This window comes from Galeopterus variegatus, unplaced genomic scaffold (genome assembly GCF_000696425.1).
Source record: "Galeopterus variegatus unplaced genomic scaffold, G_variegatus-3.0.2 Scaffold1791, whole genome shotgun sequence".
Taxonomy (NCBI): Eukaryota; Metazoa; Chordata; class Mammalia; order Dermoptera; family Cynocephalidae; genus Galeopterus; species Galeopterus variegatus.
The window spans coordinates 59,523-76,057 of NW_007727902.1; positions in this window are offsets into that span (position 1 = coordinate 59,523).

The window sequence follows — 16,535 nt, forward strand, 5'->3', positions numbered from 1 at the left end:
CCCTTTCAAAGCAAGTCTAGGATCATCATCATCTAGTAAACCATGTTGATACCTTTTCATCTTCCACTGGCCGGTTCATTGTGCTGTCTGATTTACATGGTCTCCAAATAGGTCGTTAAGATCATTTGTATAGTGGTTTGTTCCATCTTCAGTGATTCATTATTTTAAAAGAAAAACAGTATTCACCATTGAGCATGGCTATGGATCTTGTTCTGCTGCGATTCCGGAGATATGATAGTTCTGCAGGTGAATGCTTGCTTGAGGCTCAGGGCTAGTGGAATTTAATGCATTTCTGAAATTGAGTGCTTTGTGTAGGGTGGTTATTTGGAACAGCTAGAGCCTCTAGGATGGAAACAAGGGTCAATCTTAGTCAAACTGTAGAACCAGGGCAAGGGGAGGGTGAGAAGAATGACAAATATGAGCCAGGGACTCTTTTGTGCACAATTATCTCATTTAATGCTCTGGCAAAACAAAGGAGAAAACCAGTGCTTATTGATTTAAATATCTGCCAGCAAATAGACTGAGCTAGTGACTGAACACAGGCCTGGCTGACATCAAAGGCCTATGCTCGGAACAGTGCCTGTTATGAAGTAGGCACTCAGAAAGTGTTTGATGAATGAATGAATGAACGAGCGGATGAATATTGGCCAAGCTTGGTGCTGCTTCTTTGCTATCTCCATCGTGATGCCCTCTCTTCTGCTCTCCTCCAGGACAGCCTGCTACTCTGCTCCCCTCCCCAACTTCGTTGCTCCTCATGGGGTTGCCACCCTCACTCCACGCTCCACCCCTTACCTCACACATTCAGCCTCTTTCCCACCCTGCCCCCTCTAGACCTTCTGGTCTTGACCCTACTCTTTTCAGGACCCTGTCTTTGCTAGGAAGTTGGTAATGTGTATAATGCTTACTGTGTACTTACCAGGATCCTTCTGGAAGAATTGCTTTAACCTAAAGTTGTATCTCTGATAGCAGTTGTTTCAGAAACAGTTGCAATTAAGTACAGGAGCTAGACTTTGGGTGAGAGGGAATTCGAATGTCTTTCAAATCATCCCAGGCTGTCTGCTGCTTATTCTACTTATGCTGAATGAAGTAGAATTGAGAGAGAAGCCGAGGTGCAAAGCAAGTGTGTGTTTGGGAGATAGAATAGAGAATTTAAAGGACATTCCAGCTGTGAGAAAGGAACCACCAGGCGACAGACCAAGACCGTTAAGTTTCTGATGCTGAAGAATAAGAAAAAAAAAAAACCTCTTCCCAAACTTCTTCTCTTAGTGAAAGGATTTTGTGAATAGTATGGGGATTTTGTTTTCCTAATCCTTTAGGAAAATGTGATTCTGTGTAGGACAATCTACTCTATCATATGACCCTCCCTATCATAAGCAGGGAGGTTTAGTAGCAGAGCTTTTCTTAATGGCTCCAAAACCACTTCCTCAATGGTGCTCACTTCACCTCCACTCCCAGCCTTTCAGGGTGCCCGCTTGCTGAATCTGAGAAGGTGAAGGAACTCCAGAGGCTGGCTGCTTATGTTTCTTCCCAATGCAAGAATCTCTCTAATAGTTGCTGTGATACCATCTTGAAAATTTCGTTACTTCCTGAGGCAGCCCATTCAATTGCTTTCAGGCTTTTGGGGTTAGGAAGTTCTCTTATTTGTAACTTCCACCCCTTGGTCTCTGGCTCTCAGGAGGACAGATTCAGGCTTGAGCTTCTACTTGAGAGCTCCAGCAGTCTGTGCTGCAATTACCCAGCTGCAGAGGCTTAATTATAAATGCAGCTCTTATCTGCGAGGAAAAGCACAAAAGGCAGTGCCGAATTAAATTCACAGAACAGTCCTTTCTAGCGGAAGGCCCTCTGCCTCTCAACCCCAGATACAGAAAGGTAGGCAAAAGACACAAACGTGGAATTTAGTTTTCAGTTGACTGTGTGATGGAAGTTCAGCAGTTTCTGTTGCTGAGCCTCTGCATTTTCATTTGGAGTTTCTGGTCTAGGTTTAGTTACTCCAAACAATCTCTGCTGTGTGTGTACACACGCATGATGAGGACTTGGATGGGGAAGGGTGTTAGCAGGGGAGAATGCTGGAGATCTAGATTTTTCTATAATTGACAAAGAAGGAAGACCTGTCTGAAAATTGTTAAAGTCCTCAAGTAAAATCTCTGCACACACCAAAGCCATAATCACTAAATTTGATTGATCATTGAAGATGGAGCCCAACTTTCAAATGTTCTCCCTCTGGACATTGCATCGTTTGCATGTTCAGTTGGTATTTATTGAATGTCCACTGAATGGATAATCCTATTGCTGGTTCTACACAGAATGTATTATCTAAACCACCTGTGAGTGTGAGACTGACTGGGAGAGAAAAGTCAGCAATATTGGTAAAATAATAATAATTGTAGCCACCATTGATTGAGTGCCCATTCATTAGATAGATATTGTATAATTCATATAATCCCTCCTCCCCCATCCCCACCAGTGTAACATCTTCACAAGGTGGATAGTATCAGAGGTTCTGAGACCAGTATGTACCAGAGCTGGGACTGGAATCCAGGCTTTACTGATGGCATAGCCTTGGTTCCATAAAACCACACTGCCTCCTCACAGGAGCAGAGGCAGAAATCAGTCACAATGCAGCAACAGCAAACTTTGTGCTGAAAACACTGAGTCCAATTTAGTCCACATGGTCTCATTGAGGATGCAAAGATCTCAAGGGGTAAGTTTAGTCCAGGCAAACATCCTGGAGGAGGTGTCTTCTTGGCTAAATCATACAATGAATGAAGAATTTGAATTTGCAAGGAAATCAACTTGGCCTTGACTTGGTTTGGGTTTGCTCAAAGATCAAACAAAACTGCCAAATAGAAAAGCTACCCTCCTTCCTCTCCCTTTTCTTTTTCCTTCAGTAAGGAGAATCTTAAAGAAGGAGGAGTGGTCTTCTGTGTCTGGGTGTCTCTTTTTGCTTGTATTGAGGTAGGAAACCCAGTCTCCCTATTCATCTTCTTCCTCCCTCTCCCCTCAGACTGGAGTTCCCATCCTGCACTTTGTGGTTTTCATTTAACAAATGTTAATGAGATGGCATTGTAATCACCGGATTTTATAAATATCGCATCCACAAATTGGACCACAAAACCCAAATGAGCCAGCTGAGCATCTATATTCCATGAGCCTGTGTTTTCCCCACAGTCTTAACCAGAGGATATAAAACGTGTTCCTGCTTTGAAGCTGCTCAGGCCCACGGGTGTCGGATGCCGGAGACACTGCTGTTCGCCTGGTCCTAACTCAAGTGGCTTGCTGGGTATGAGCCTTTCACACAGTCCTGGGTGATGTAAGGGATTTAGGCTTGATCAATTATACCCTTTTCAAGTTAACGCTAGAAAAATGAGAAATTGATTTTTTTGACGAAACAATATTTTAGAAATTCAGGATATAAAAATGGGATTTGACCTCTCTTATCAAGTCAGCTATCATCATGATGATTACAGTCTACAATTATGCCATATTTTGTAGTCACAGCCTAATGTGATCAGCTTGTCAGATTTGTGGAGGGAGAGGGGAGAGAAATGATAAAGCATCCAGCTGTGACTGCTTTGTGGGGTGAGGGGGAGAAACCAGAGGATCCATCTTGTTCAGTAAATCTGCTCGAGTGAGCATCCTCAGACACCGCATCAGACTCTAATAATCCTGCTTCGTCTCTGCAGAGATCTAACAAGCATGAGTACTTTTTCTGGAATTTTAGATTTTTACCTGGTATTTTACATTTTCGCTCAATGTGCTGTTATTGTTATAGCCAAATTATAACTAAACTATATGGTTTCATAATAAGTAAAGAGGTGATTTATATGTTGCAGACAGTCCATCAAGTAGACTGATGGGTTAAACAGCATTTTGAAGGTAGGACTGAGCCTTACTCATTGCTGTATCCTCAACATCTAGCACACTGCTTGGTTCGTAGAACAGGCTTAATCCATGTTTGTTGAATATTTGTAAATAATATTTCATCACTGCAAATGTCTGAAGACTATTCCTTAGTCTTTTCCATTGCAGCTAGTAATATGAAAGAAATCCCAATTCTTTCAAATCTGCCAGTAAAAAATGTCACTTACTTTGGCTAAGTGACTGTTAGCAAGGTGGTTATTTATCCAAACATTTGAGTAATCTGGTAAAAATCTCCTGGTAAATGAAACAAAAAAAATAAATACAATGGAAGGAGGACATGAGAGATTGGGTTAAAAACAACAGTACAGACAAAAGCAACAACAACGCCTCTTCAGATACAGGAATCTGGGTGACTGTATTTTAACTTTCTCATTACTTATTCCCAGCTGCTTAGCTGTTTTTCTCAATACTGTTTGTTTAATCACTATTTAAAATTTCATTACAATCATATGCTGAATTCCTGCATCTTCTTTCAGAATTTCTGTTCAAGAACAGAATATATAGATTCTTCTATATACTCATCCACTAGTAATACACTTTTAATCGTAGTCACTTTTTAATATATTTTAATATCTGCCAAGGCTAGTCATTCATTGCTAATTGTTTTTCAGCAATTTTGGGTTATTTTTTCATATTATTCTTCAGCCTGAACCGAATGGTCACTTTGTCACGTTGTTCTTTGCCTTGCTCTCTGCCTTCTAATCCCAAAATCTGGTTGGAATTTTTATTGGAATTGTGTTAAATTTATTTATTAAATTGTGGGAAAATGGACTAATTTATGATGTTGTATCTCTGTTTGATGTTACATCTCCCATCAATGCGATGGACACAATGCAATGTAGCAGGAAGACAACTAGACTAAGAATCAAGGCATGTGAACTCCAGTATCTCCCGTTGCGACTGTGTGCCTGTTTGTGCCATGGTTATTTCATCTCAGATGTTGAAAAACATAAATATTTTTACAAATCTGAGGATTTATTAATCATGGGCTTTTCCATGATTTATTAACCTTCTCTGTTTGATGAAATGTAGATACCCTTCCCTCAATTCTAGGATTTTGTGTTACATAAAAGATGATTTTATAATTCAATACATAGAGGACTTCTAATTCTGTTTAGGGAGTAGGAATTGCAGAGACCATTGCTTCTACCTTTAAAAGAAAAATCTAGATAAGTTACAAAATTATAACTTTAAAAACACATCAGAGACAATAGCTAAAAGGTGTAAGCAACCCAAATGTCCATCAACAGATGAATGGATAAACAAAATGTAGTGTACATATATCTAAGTATTATTCAGCTATGCGAGGGAAGGAAATTCTGACACATGCCACAGTATGGATGAACTTTGAGGACATTAAGCCAAGTGAAGTAAGCCAGTCACAAAAAGAGAAATATTATATGATTCCATTTATATGAGTTACCTAGAGTAGTCAAATTTAGAGAGACAGAAAATAAAATGGTGGTTTCCAGGGGCTGGTGGGAGATGGGAATAGAGAGTTATTGTTTAATAAATACAGAGTTTCTGTTTGGGAAGAAGAAAATGTCCTAGAGGTGAGTGGTGATGATGGTTGCACAACAGTGTCCCTGAACTATACACCTAAAAATGGTTAAAATGGTGAATTTTATGTTATATATATATATAAAAAGTCAGAGAGCTAAGGACAGAAAGAAACCTAAAGGACATATATTCTGGAAAGTGATGAGCTTTTCCTAGGAGGAAAGAATAGAGCAGTGGCAAGGGGAGGACATGCTAAAGGCAGGGATAAGAAGCCAGCTGAACTTCAAATAACTTAAGAAAAGGTGATTAGAGTTTATTGAGCTATAATTGACATACAATGTCATAAATATATATAGTATATAATTGTTAAGTTTTGACATTAGTGTACACCCGTGAAAACTTCACCACAATCAAAATAATAACTATATCTATTACCTCCAAAAATTTCTTTGTGAACCGCTGGTGATCCTTCCTTTTCATTCCTCCCCTCCTCTTTTTCTCCACCCTCCAACTCCCAGACAACTGGTGATCTGATTTCTGTCACTATAGATTAGTTTGTATTTTCAAGTATTTTATGTAAATGGAATCATGCAGTATGCACTCTTTCAGGTTTGTCTTATTTCACTCAGCATGATTATTTTGAGTTTCATCTATATTGAGTGTATCAATAGTTCATTCCTTTTTATTGCTGAGTAGTATTCCATTGTATGGCTATGCTGCAGTTTTTTACCCATTCTTCTGTTGATGGGCATTTGGCTGTTTCCAGTTTTTGGCTGCTACAAATGAAGTTTCTGTGAGTATTTGTGCAAAAGATTTTGCATATATGCTTTATTTTCTTGAGTGAATACCAAGGAATGAAATGGCTGGATCATAGAGCAAGTGTATCTTTAACTTTTTAAGAACCTGCCAAACTGTTTTCAAAAGTGGTTGTACCATTCTACATTCCCACCAGTACTGTAGGAGAGTACCAGTTTCTCTATGTCTTTGTCAACACCTGGTATGGTCTTTTAAATTTTAACCATTTAAGTTAGCATGTACTGGCATTTAGTGGATTTTAATTTGCACTTCCCTAATGGCTAATGACATCGAACATCTTTTCATGTGCTTATTCGCCATCTTTATACCTTCTTTGATGAAGTGTCTGTTCAAATCTATTGCCCTCAATAAACTTTTAATGGCCACAGATGGTCTAGAATGGCCAATTGGTATCTTGAGGAGCCACAGCCACAGATCAGGTCTGCACTTACCCATAAATGCTTTCTAATGGGCTCCATTGAATACATGAAGGTAGTACACTGTATTAGTTTGCTAGGGATGCCATAGCAGAGTACCACAAGCTGAGTGGCTCACACAACAGAAATTTGTTTTCTCTTCATTCTGGAAACTAGAGGTCTGAGATAATGGTGGTAGCAAGGTTGGTTCCTTGTAGAGCTGTGAGGAAGAATCTGTTCCATGCCTCTCCTGTAGATTCTGGTGGTTGCTGGCATTCCTTGGCTTGTAGAAGCATCACCCAATCTTTGCCTTTATCCTCACATGGCATTCTCTCTGTGTTTGTGTCTGTGTTCCAATTTCCTTTTTTCGTAAGGACACTGGTCATATTTGATTAGGAGCCCACCCTACTCCAGTTTGACCTTATCCTAATCAATTACATTTGCAATGACCCTATTTCCAAATAACATCATATTCTGAGGCACTGAAGGGCTAAGACTTCAACATATAAATTTTGGGGGAACAAAATTCAATACATACATACACCAAAGGCTGGGAGCAAAATAGGAAAGCTAAGAGAAAACCTCCCTGCATATGGATTATTTCCTAGTGCAAGGCCATGTTACTGAAGGCTGTGGGTGGGGCACAATACCTGAGAGAAGTCTATCTAAAGCACTCTGGGTCTTCATTGAATGTACTACAGCATCCTACTGAAAGCTGGGGGCAGAGTGGAGAACATTTGGAGGTGTACTGGCCTCCAACAAGTAAAAGGAAATGCTTGCTGAATATAGGGAATGGGCAGGAAAAATCCCTCTAGGCACTTCAGAATTCCATAGAGTGCATTTCAGCAGCCTTTTGAAGGCTGAGGGCAAGAAAGCATGACAGGGAGAGATATATTTCAATATACATAAAGCCAAGGGAAGGACTGCAGAGCAAAGAGAACTTCACAGCTCCCCCGAATCTGGTACCAGGGCTGTAAAAAAGAGAAATATTGCCTATGGATGGAAAACTTGCAGCTAGGCTTTCAAGTGTGAAGAGGTATTCAGAGTCTTGCAAGTATTCAGATCCTAAGTCCTGATGAATGAAAAATTTTGATCCTGTCCACAAAACATCTGAAGCCAATTGACGAACTGAAACTAACTAAAGCTACGGGAAAGTGCAGACTCAGCTCAACTCTAGATTAGATTGACTCAGTTCCCCATGCTTCAGCTTGAAAAAGTGTACCCTTTTCTGGTAAATATTTTAACTTCAGTCTCTACCATTAAAAAAAATACACATTGTCTGGCATGCAAAAAAAATTACAAGACATGTGAAGAAGCAAGAAAATGTGATCCACAGTGAAGGGAGGGAACAGTCAATGAAATTAGGCCCAGAGAAGGACTAGAGTTAAAATGATCAGACAGGGGCTTTAAAATAACAATGGCAAATATGTTAAAGGAACTAGTAGAAAAGGTGTACAACATGTGTGAACACATGGGAAATTCCAACAGAGAGATGCAAATTATGACAAACAAACAGAAATGATAGAAAGGAAAATATAATATCAGAAATTAATTTATTTGACATGTTTAACTGCATACTGGATATAGTAGAGGAAAGAGTAGTAAACTTGAAATGAGTCAATAGAAACTACTCAGACTGAAGCATAAAGAAGAATTTATGTAAAAATAGAAAAGATGAGTGGAATAGAAAAGATCTTAGATCAGGGTGAAACCAAAAAGTGGTCTATTTTATGTGTAATTGGAATAACAGAAGGGGAGGAGAGAGAGAATGGGATAGACAGAATATTTGAAGACATAATGGCCAAGAATTTCTCCAAACTGATGAAAGACATTAATTTACAGATCCAAGAATCTTTAAGAACCCCAATTCAAAGAAAACCACACCTAGACACATCTTAGTCAAGATGGTTGAAACCAAAGATAAAGAAAATCATCTTAAAAACAGTCAGAGAGAGAAAAAAAGAATAATTACACAGGAGGGAATAACACTAAAAAAATAGCCTGACTTCTCATAGGAAATGGATTATAGGAGACAATGAAAACATAACTTTAAAGTACTGAAGGATAAAACAAATACTGTTCATTTATAATGTTATATTTAGTGACAATAGCATCTAAAAACTAAAATAAAATAAAGATATTTTCAGAAAGACTAAAGCTGAGAGAATTTTTCTTTAGTAGCAAGAAATGCTGAAGGAAGTTCTCCAGGCTAAAGGGAAATGATACCATATGGCAGCAGAGGAGGCCGTATTTCTAGTTTCCAGATCCTGGGGTTATTCAAATAATTGTCTAATTGTTCTCCCTAGATGGGCTTGGTCTTGGGGTGCTGTAAACTTGATCATTCTTTCCAAGGGCCTGTCTTAGGCTTCTGGGTCACCATCACAAGCCTGAGATTATGGCTTGTGCATCTCAAGGGTGGTCTCTGATTACAAATCAAGGTGAATGAAGTCTGCAATTGGAGTTACTTAATCCATATAGGAGCAGATGAGAAGGAGCCACCAAGATGGGAGCTGAGTGGGTAGAAAACTACAGTCAATATGTGAGGAAGATCCGTGTAGGCAGAAGGAAAGCAAATGAAGAGGACTACCCTGAAGCAGATGCTGGGACCATATCTTAGTCTGTTCAGGCAATAATAACAAAATGTCATAGACTAGGTGTTTTACAGACAACATAAATTTATTTCTTATAGTTCTGGAAGATGAGAAGTCCAAGGTCAAGATTCAGGCAGATTTGGTGTCTGGTGAGGCCCACTTCCTGGTTCATAGATGGCACCTTCTTACTGTGTTTTAACATGGTAGAAAGGGTCAAGGGAGTTCTCTAGGGTCCCTTCTATAAGGATTCTAGTCCCATTCATGGGCCCTCATGATCTAATCACGTCCCAAAGGCCCTACCTCCTAATACCATCACATAGGGGGTTAGGATTTCAGCATATGAATTTGGGGGGGACACAAACATTCAGACCATAGCAGATCTCTTAAATGGGCTGTCAGAGAGTAAACTCTACCCACAACAGGGAAATTGTCTAGATATTCAGCAATAAGGAACATAGGGAATTACAAAAGGCAAAGAGAATTATAATGATCTCTGATCCCTTGTCCCTGGTTGATAGTTCATGATTCCCTTCTTTAGATAGGATCCAGATCAACCCAAGCCTCCTCCTTTTATACCAGAGACTCCCCGAACTTGCGTCTTCCATCACCCCTCCTCTCTTCTCTAGTGTTTGCTGGATTCATCACATGGAAAATCTTCTCTGTTAGGGCTGGATCAAAGAGAACTAATAAGCCATGTAGTACTCCCTGGCACAAGAGGATCGTTTCCTGGTCTAGATATCCAGGTTGGGTGTGTGTGATGTGGTGTGTCTCCCATCAGGATACCCCAGGCTACCAGTGGGAAGAATCAGTTAGGCCATTTCTTCTTAGTGGCCTTCACATTACCTATAGTTTTGTCTTCTAAGAATGAAGGTTCCAAGTAGTCATTCTGGTATTGACGTCCTTGGAGGCAGAAAACTTTCTTGTAAGCGTTCCATTTTGAAAGACATAGTTCTTCCAAGGGGAGGAAACAAGTCTTGTGGCCATTTTAGTTTCTGATTTTCTATTGAACTTGGACTTTTCTCTCCTTTAAGTCACTCAATCAGTCTCCATTACTATTGTCTGCGTGTTGTTAAAGATAGTTTCAATGTGTCCCATTTCTGAGAAAAATATCTCTGACTAAATTTCCACCTTAGTTCCCAATAGGCTTTGTTTGCTTATTAGGTCACAAAGGTTTCTGGAAGCTAAATCAGACATATTAGTGTTTGTGACTAAAGTTGCTTAGATCTATATCTTTCTATCTGTGATACCCGCTGCAAAGATGAGAATGAGTTTTAAATTGATCTTTACGGTGTTGAATAACTGCGTCCACTGAAACACTGTAGACACTTCTTCTGAACTTATCACTTCAGGTCATAGGCTGTTCACCTTTCATATTTTCTCCATCCACATTTTGTTTTATTTTATTTTGTTTTCAATGTGTTGCCTGCACCTTAGCCAGAAAACTCACATACATAAGATCAATATCCTTGGCACTTAGCATTGCTTTGGTGTAGGAAATGAGTTCTTGTACATTAGGAATGTCTACAGAATTTGTTGATATTGGAAATGATGTTTGATTTGTTTCTGAACCCGTTGTTGGAAGTACGTCCATTTACTGTCTACTGATAGTGAAGAGTTTTGTAAAATATAATTTGAGGACATAACTTTTGTCACCCAATAATACTGTCAGGCTTTTGCTGGATGGATTTGTTACCTTTGAAGAGGAGTAATTATGCCTGGAGGATATCTGAGTCTGTGCGTCACTGAATTGCATTCCATGGGCTCTATCCTTTCGGTCCTTGAATTATCTGGTGGATGGATACTGTGGTAAATGGATGTAGACGGTTGAGTTGTGGCCCCCAAAAGATATGTCCACATGGAAACTTGGAAGGTGACCTTATCGCAATAAAGGTCTCTGCAGATATAATTAAAGTAAGGATCTTGAGACAAAAATCTTCCTGGATTTGAGTGAGCCCTAAATTACATGGTGAGTCTTTATAAGAGAAAAGAAGGGGAGACAGACACAGACACGCAGAGAAGGCCATGTGAAGATGGAGGCAGAGACTGGGGTTATACATCTATAAGCCAAGGAATGCCAAGGTTCTGGCAAGTACCAATAGAAAGGACAGAAGCAATGAAATGAATTATCTCTCAGAGCTTCCAGAAGGCATCAACCTTGCTAACACCTAGAGTTCACACTTCTGGCCTCCCGAACTGTGAGGGAATAAGTTTCTGTTGTTTTAAGCTACCGAGTCTGTTCTAATTAATTATTGCCATCCTAGAAAACTAACAGAATGAAGGACAAATGAAATATTTTATATACAGTAAGGAGCTTGTTACCTAAACCAGGGGTTGGCAAACCATGGCCCCATGGACTAAATCTGTCTGCTGCCTGTCTTTGTAAATAAAGTTTTATTGTAAAACAGTCACACTCATTCATTTATGTATTATCTATGGCTGCTTTTGTGCTACAACTGCAGAGTTGAGTGGAGTAGTTGTGACAAAAATTGTAAGACCCACAGAAATGAGTATATTTACAATTTTGGGGGGGTGCAAATACAGATTTACTTGAGAGAGAGACAATGGTAGGTAGGAAATTCTGTGGTGATTCCTTTGGCCGCCCTAATAATATCTGCTTTGAAAATCGGTGTGTCATATTTTGAATTTGTTTAGAGTTACAGCTCTCCTATAGAAGTGGAGATATTGATTTAAAAAGGTTCAACAAAAACAACTGATCTATAGGATTTGTGTAGCCTCAAAGTAGATTGCTTAGTTCAACCTCTTCTTTTTGACTTCCTGGGCTTAATGTGAATTGGAAGCATTATTAGGTTGGAAGGATTGAGTAAGCAATAAACATACTCTCAGAATAAGGAAAAGAGCTATCTATCATTGTATTGAAGGTCCGTCTCTCCCAGATGGTCCTGGGTGCTTCTTATTTGATTAGTAATGAGAATGTGATTGGATGGGCTTTCTCCCTGGAGTGCGTGAAGTTGCCTCAGCTTCTAACCAAGAGAGGTTGTAACTAAATTTAAGTAGCATACAACAATAGCTTATTTATTTACCTTAGGTTAGTACACAAAAGGCATTATTCCTCTGTTGAGGAAGTCGTCCTCAATGATGACGCATGCTTTCCTCCTAACCTTTTTGCAAGTTTTCTAGGGAAATAAAGATTTAGAAATTTGGTCATTGACATTCTGTTTCTGACTGGCTTTCAAAAAGATGCCTCTTAGAAAAATTGTTCATACCCCTTGAAAATTAACTTCACGGGATTTATCCAAGGAAACAATCAAACATTTAATTATGAAGAAGTTCATCAGAACATTGTTTATAGCAACGAAAAATTGCAAAGAACTTACCTTTGAAGTCCAATAAAGAATTTGTTAAGTTATAGTACTTTCATACTGAGTTTATCATAAAGTATTTAATGACATGGAAAGATGCTCTTGAAATATTTTTAAGTAGAAAAAAGCAGAAAACACAACAGTGTGTATGTTGTACAGTAAACATACACAGAAAAACAGGTGAAAGGTTTAGGTGATTTTTTTACATTCTTTTGCTTATCTCTATTTCTAATGCTTTTTCAATGAATAGTTTTGTAATAATAAAAATTAATTTAAGTAAAATGAGCAGACTGTCATTTTAAACACTCTTTTTTAGAGTTGAGAGTCATTAGTTGATATAAAAATAACTTTCTTTTTCTTCTTGTAAAAATAGATAAAGTACTTAAATTTTTGCTCTCTATAGCAATATTTGGACAAGTCACTTTCTCTCCCCAAGCCTGAGTTTGTTTCTTCATCTGACAGTAAGAACGCTGAATTCATTGAATCTCTAAGTTCCTAATCACCCATGACATTCTGAACGGTATTAATGTTCACAGCAAGATATTCCATCAGCTCACCCCACTTACCAAGAATCACACATTCAAAATTGGGGATACCTCTGAAGCTAAGGCTGGTACCAGCCACCCTCAGACCCTTGGACCCTGTGGAAACACAGCTGGAGAAGAAACTCACACTCCTGCTTGGACTGAGACAGAAAGCTGAGCTTCATCATCGGCCGGGAACCTTGGTCAGGTTGGCACTTTTATGAGGGGGATTTCTCTTTTTTAAAAATCCTCTTTGTCTTGATCAAGCTGTGGTAATGCATTTTCTTAGAAAAAAAACATTCTACTTTTAAAACTTAATTTGTACTAATCAGCCCCAGGCAGAAAGCTTTCAATAAACCTGGTGTCAATTTCATGTTTTGCCTAAGTTAGTGAAGTGTTTTGTTTTGTTTTAGAACAACTTACCATTTCTGGGTGTGGGGGGTGGGGAGTGGGGAGGAACATCAACCTGGCAAATAGTTTTCAGAAAATATAAGCCCTGAGCATTGCATTTGGCCTCTAAAATTTTTATTGCCTTCACTCGAATTTAATGGAGCCATCCTTTTCTCTCTCTGCCTCTCTCTGTCTCTCACTTGCATTCCCAATATTCCCTGAAGCTTCCCAGGATAAAAGATTTCCTCTTGTAATACAATGAACTGTTTCCCCAATAAGACTTTTAAGTATCTTCGGGATAGGCATTGTGATTTTGCTAATTTTGTAACATGTTCATATCCTGCCCAGTGTGTATATAGTGAACAATAAGGGCTTTAGATTTGAACTAAAGAGCTGCAAGCCCTTTCAGATGCAACCATGTCCACTGAAGGTGGGGTCTTTTCAGTCACACTTGTAGTTTCACCCTACTCGAGTTGCTTCCTTTGTAATCAGCCAGGGACAAGAAAAGGATGTGTTTGGGTGCATTAATATGCTGGAACATTTTTGACGTTGGAGCATGTTTATCGAGAAAAATAATTCCTATGACTTCATTCATACATTCAGTCAACAAATGCTTTTTTAGTATTGTTCATAGTGCTGAGGCAGCATGGTCAGAGACGAGCCAAGACTTTTTGTGTCTGTGCTATAGGCACAAAAAACGAGGAGATAATGAAAAAGAGTTGAAGAGATACACAGACTCTGTGGTGCATCTGTTCAACCATCTGTCCATCCATCCATCCATCCTAGAAATATTAACTGAAAGCTTGCTAAGCTCCCAACATTGTTCGAGGCATTGGGGGGCATAGTGTGAATAAGACAGGCAAAAGTTACTCACTTTGTAGATGGTGGAACTTATAATATTATGGGAGACACAGATAAACAATGAGTGAACAAATTAATAGTGTCATTTCAAGTGACAAAAGAAAATACTGTGGAGAAAAATAGCATAGGTTAAGGGGTTACAGGCTGATAGCAGCAGTCAGGGAAGGCTCTTTGAGGGGGTGACCTATGAGAGACTGGAATGGGTGGAGCTGCAGAGGAAGGAGCTCTGGACTGAGAGCCAGGCTTAGTTCTCATTTTGACTCATCACTAACCGTGCAGCACGAACCAAGTCCAGCAGCATTTGTCCTTCATCCAATTACTGATTAAATAAAATGATGTATGTGGTCGTAACATTCAAGAGTAGTGCATTATTATTAATAATGTTAAGGCCTGTTGAAAGATTTGCATTTAAAAGACCTACGGAAAAATCGTGCATGGGGATGCTTTTGGTATTTGCTGCTAGTTCATGGATGTAAGATAGCCATGCCCAACCTTTCTGGAGTCCTACAAATCTCCAAAGAGAAGACTTCAAAACACTAAGAATGAAAAATAAAAAAGGACACACTCAGTGTCTTCACTGGATGAAGTGTGAGTGTGTGTTTGTGCATGCATGTGTGGGGTCTTCCAAATGGGACAGAGACAACCAGCAGTGTTTTCCAATGCACATCAAAACAGTTTATTTAAAAACAATGCATTCAGTACTGTGTTTGGCACATGAGGCAATGAGGCAGGCACATTCACACATCACAGGTGCATTTGGGGAGCTGTCGAAGCAAACCATAGCGTTTTCTTCACAAACTATAGTCACAATATACACGCAATTACCTCTATGAAAGTGATTGTCCTTGGTTGCCGGGAAGGCAGAAGATATTTACATGGTCCTCAGTCCAGCAGTGCCAGCTTCCTTCAGGTCTCTGTGGCCCTCATAGTCTAGCAGCTCGTTTCTGAGGGCAGGTGAGGCTGTCTCTCCCAAGAGAGGTGAGTCCGATTTGTAAGGACTGTGGCTTCTTCCAAAGAGTAAGAGAAGTTCTGATGTAGCTGGGAAGGGGTGAAGTCTTCCACCAGTCTCTCAGCATAAAATGGCATTTTCCAAAATAAATGCACCAAGGCTGTGTGTGTGTGGGGGGGGAGGTCTCCATGGTAATAACCATACAAGAAGCACATATTTTCCCATGCTTCTTGCTCATTTAATAACTTACATCCACTGTTCTCCTGCCTTTTGACCTTTTGGTTTCATTATTACTCTATAAAGAGCTTTGTTCCTCATTCTACACTGCTATAATAAGCTTTAAAATTATTCTAAAATGAAGTGGTGAAACCAAAGTAGGCTAAGTGAGAGAGGTATCACAAATGTTCTTTTGTATCCTCTTCTAATTGATGCTTTTACAGTGGATTGTCAACTCCCCATCTAAAGAATGGAGGCTGCATAGTGTGGTGTAGTAGAATCAGTGATTGGGAGACCCAGACTTTAATTCCAGTTGGCTAGCTGAGCCAACTTCTGACTTTCTGAACCTCAGTTGTCTCATCTCCACATTGAGGATGTTGATCTGCAATGTAGACCTAAGACAATGTCTAGATCTGTGAAGTTCTGCTATGGACTCAGGCGACTATCCCATGTGAATGAACAATACTGCACTGCGATGTTTCAATACATTTGTTCTGTGTCCCGATAGAATTTCATTGCTAATTACTAATGCTTCATGATTAGATCTCAGCCCATCAATAAACCCTTTCCAGGGCTCTTGGCTGTAAGGCTGTTTTTCTGCGTAGTATAGACTCAGATCTGGATCTTAAAATGTAATTAGAAAGCATTTCTAATAAGGAGTCCAGTTATTCTAAGTCTTGCAAAATGGTCTAGATTCCAGATTTCCCCCTCCTTTTTGCAAGCGCTTCATTGACTTTATTCCACCTATATATGCTGACCAAAATTCTCTCCCATTGTCGATCAATTTTTCTTCCCCACCTTCCTAGCCAAAAATGTTAAGGGAGTAGCTGGTTTTGCCGTGAATTTGGTCATAATAAAAAGGAGGTCTACCTGTCAAATCCCTTGTGCTTGTAGCTTTGGACTTAATCTCTTTGGTGTCAGGAAAACAGCCAGAAGATGAAGGCTTACTTTGTGCCAGGCTATGTGCAATTTGTTGAGAATACAGAAAAACATCTGAACGTGTACCTGACTCATTAAAAACCAAGTGTAGCTTGCTCAGTATAGAGAAAGAA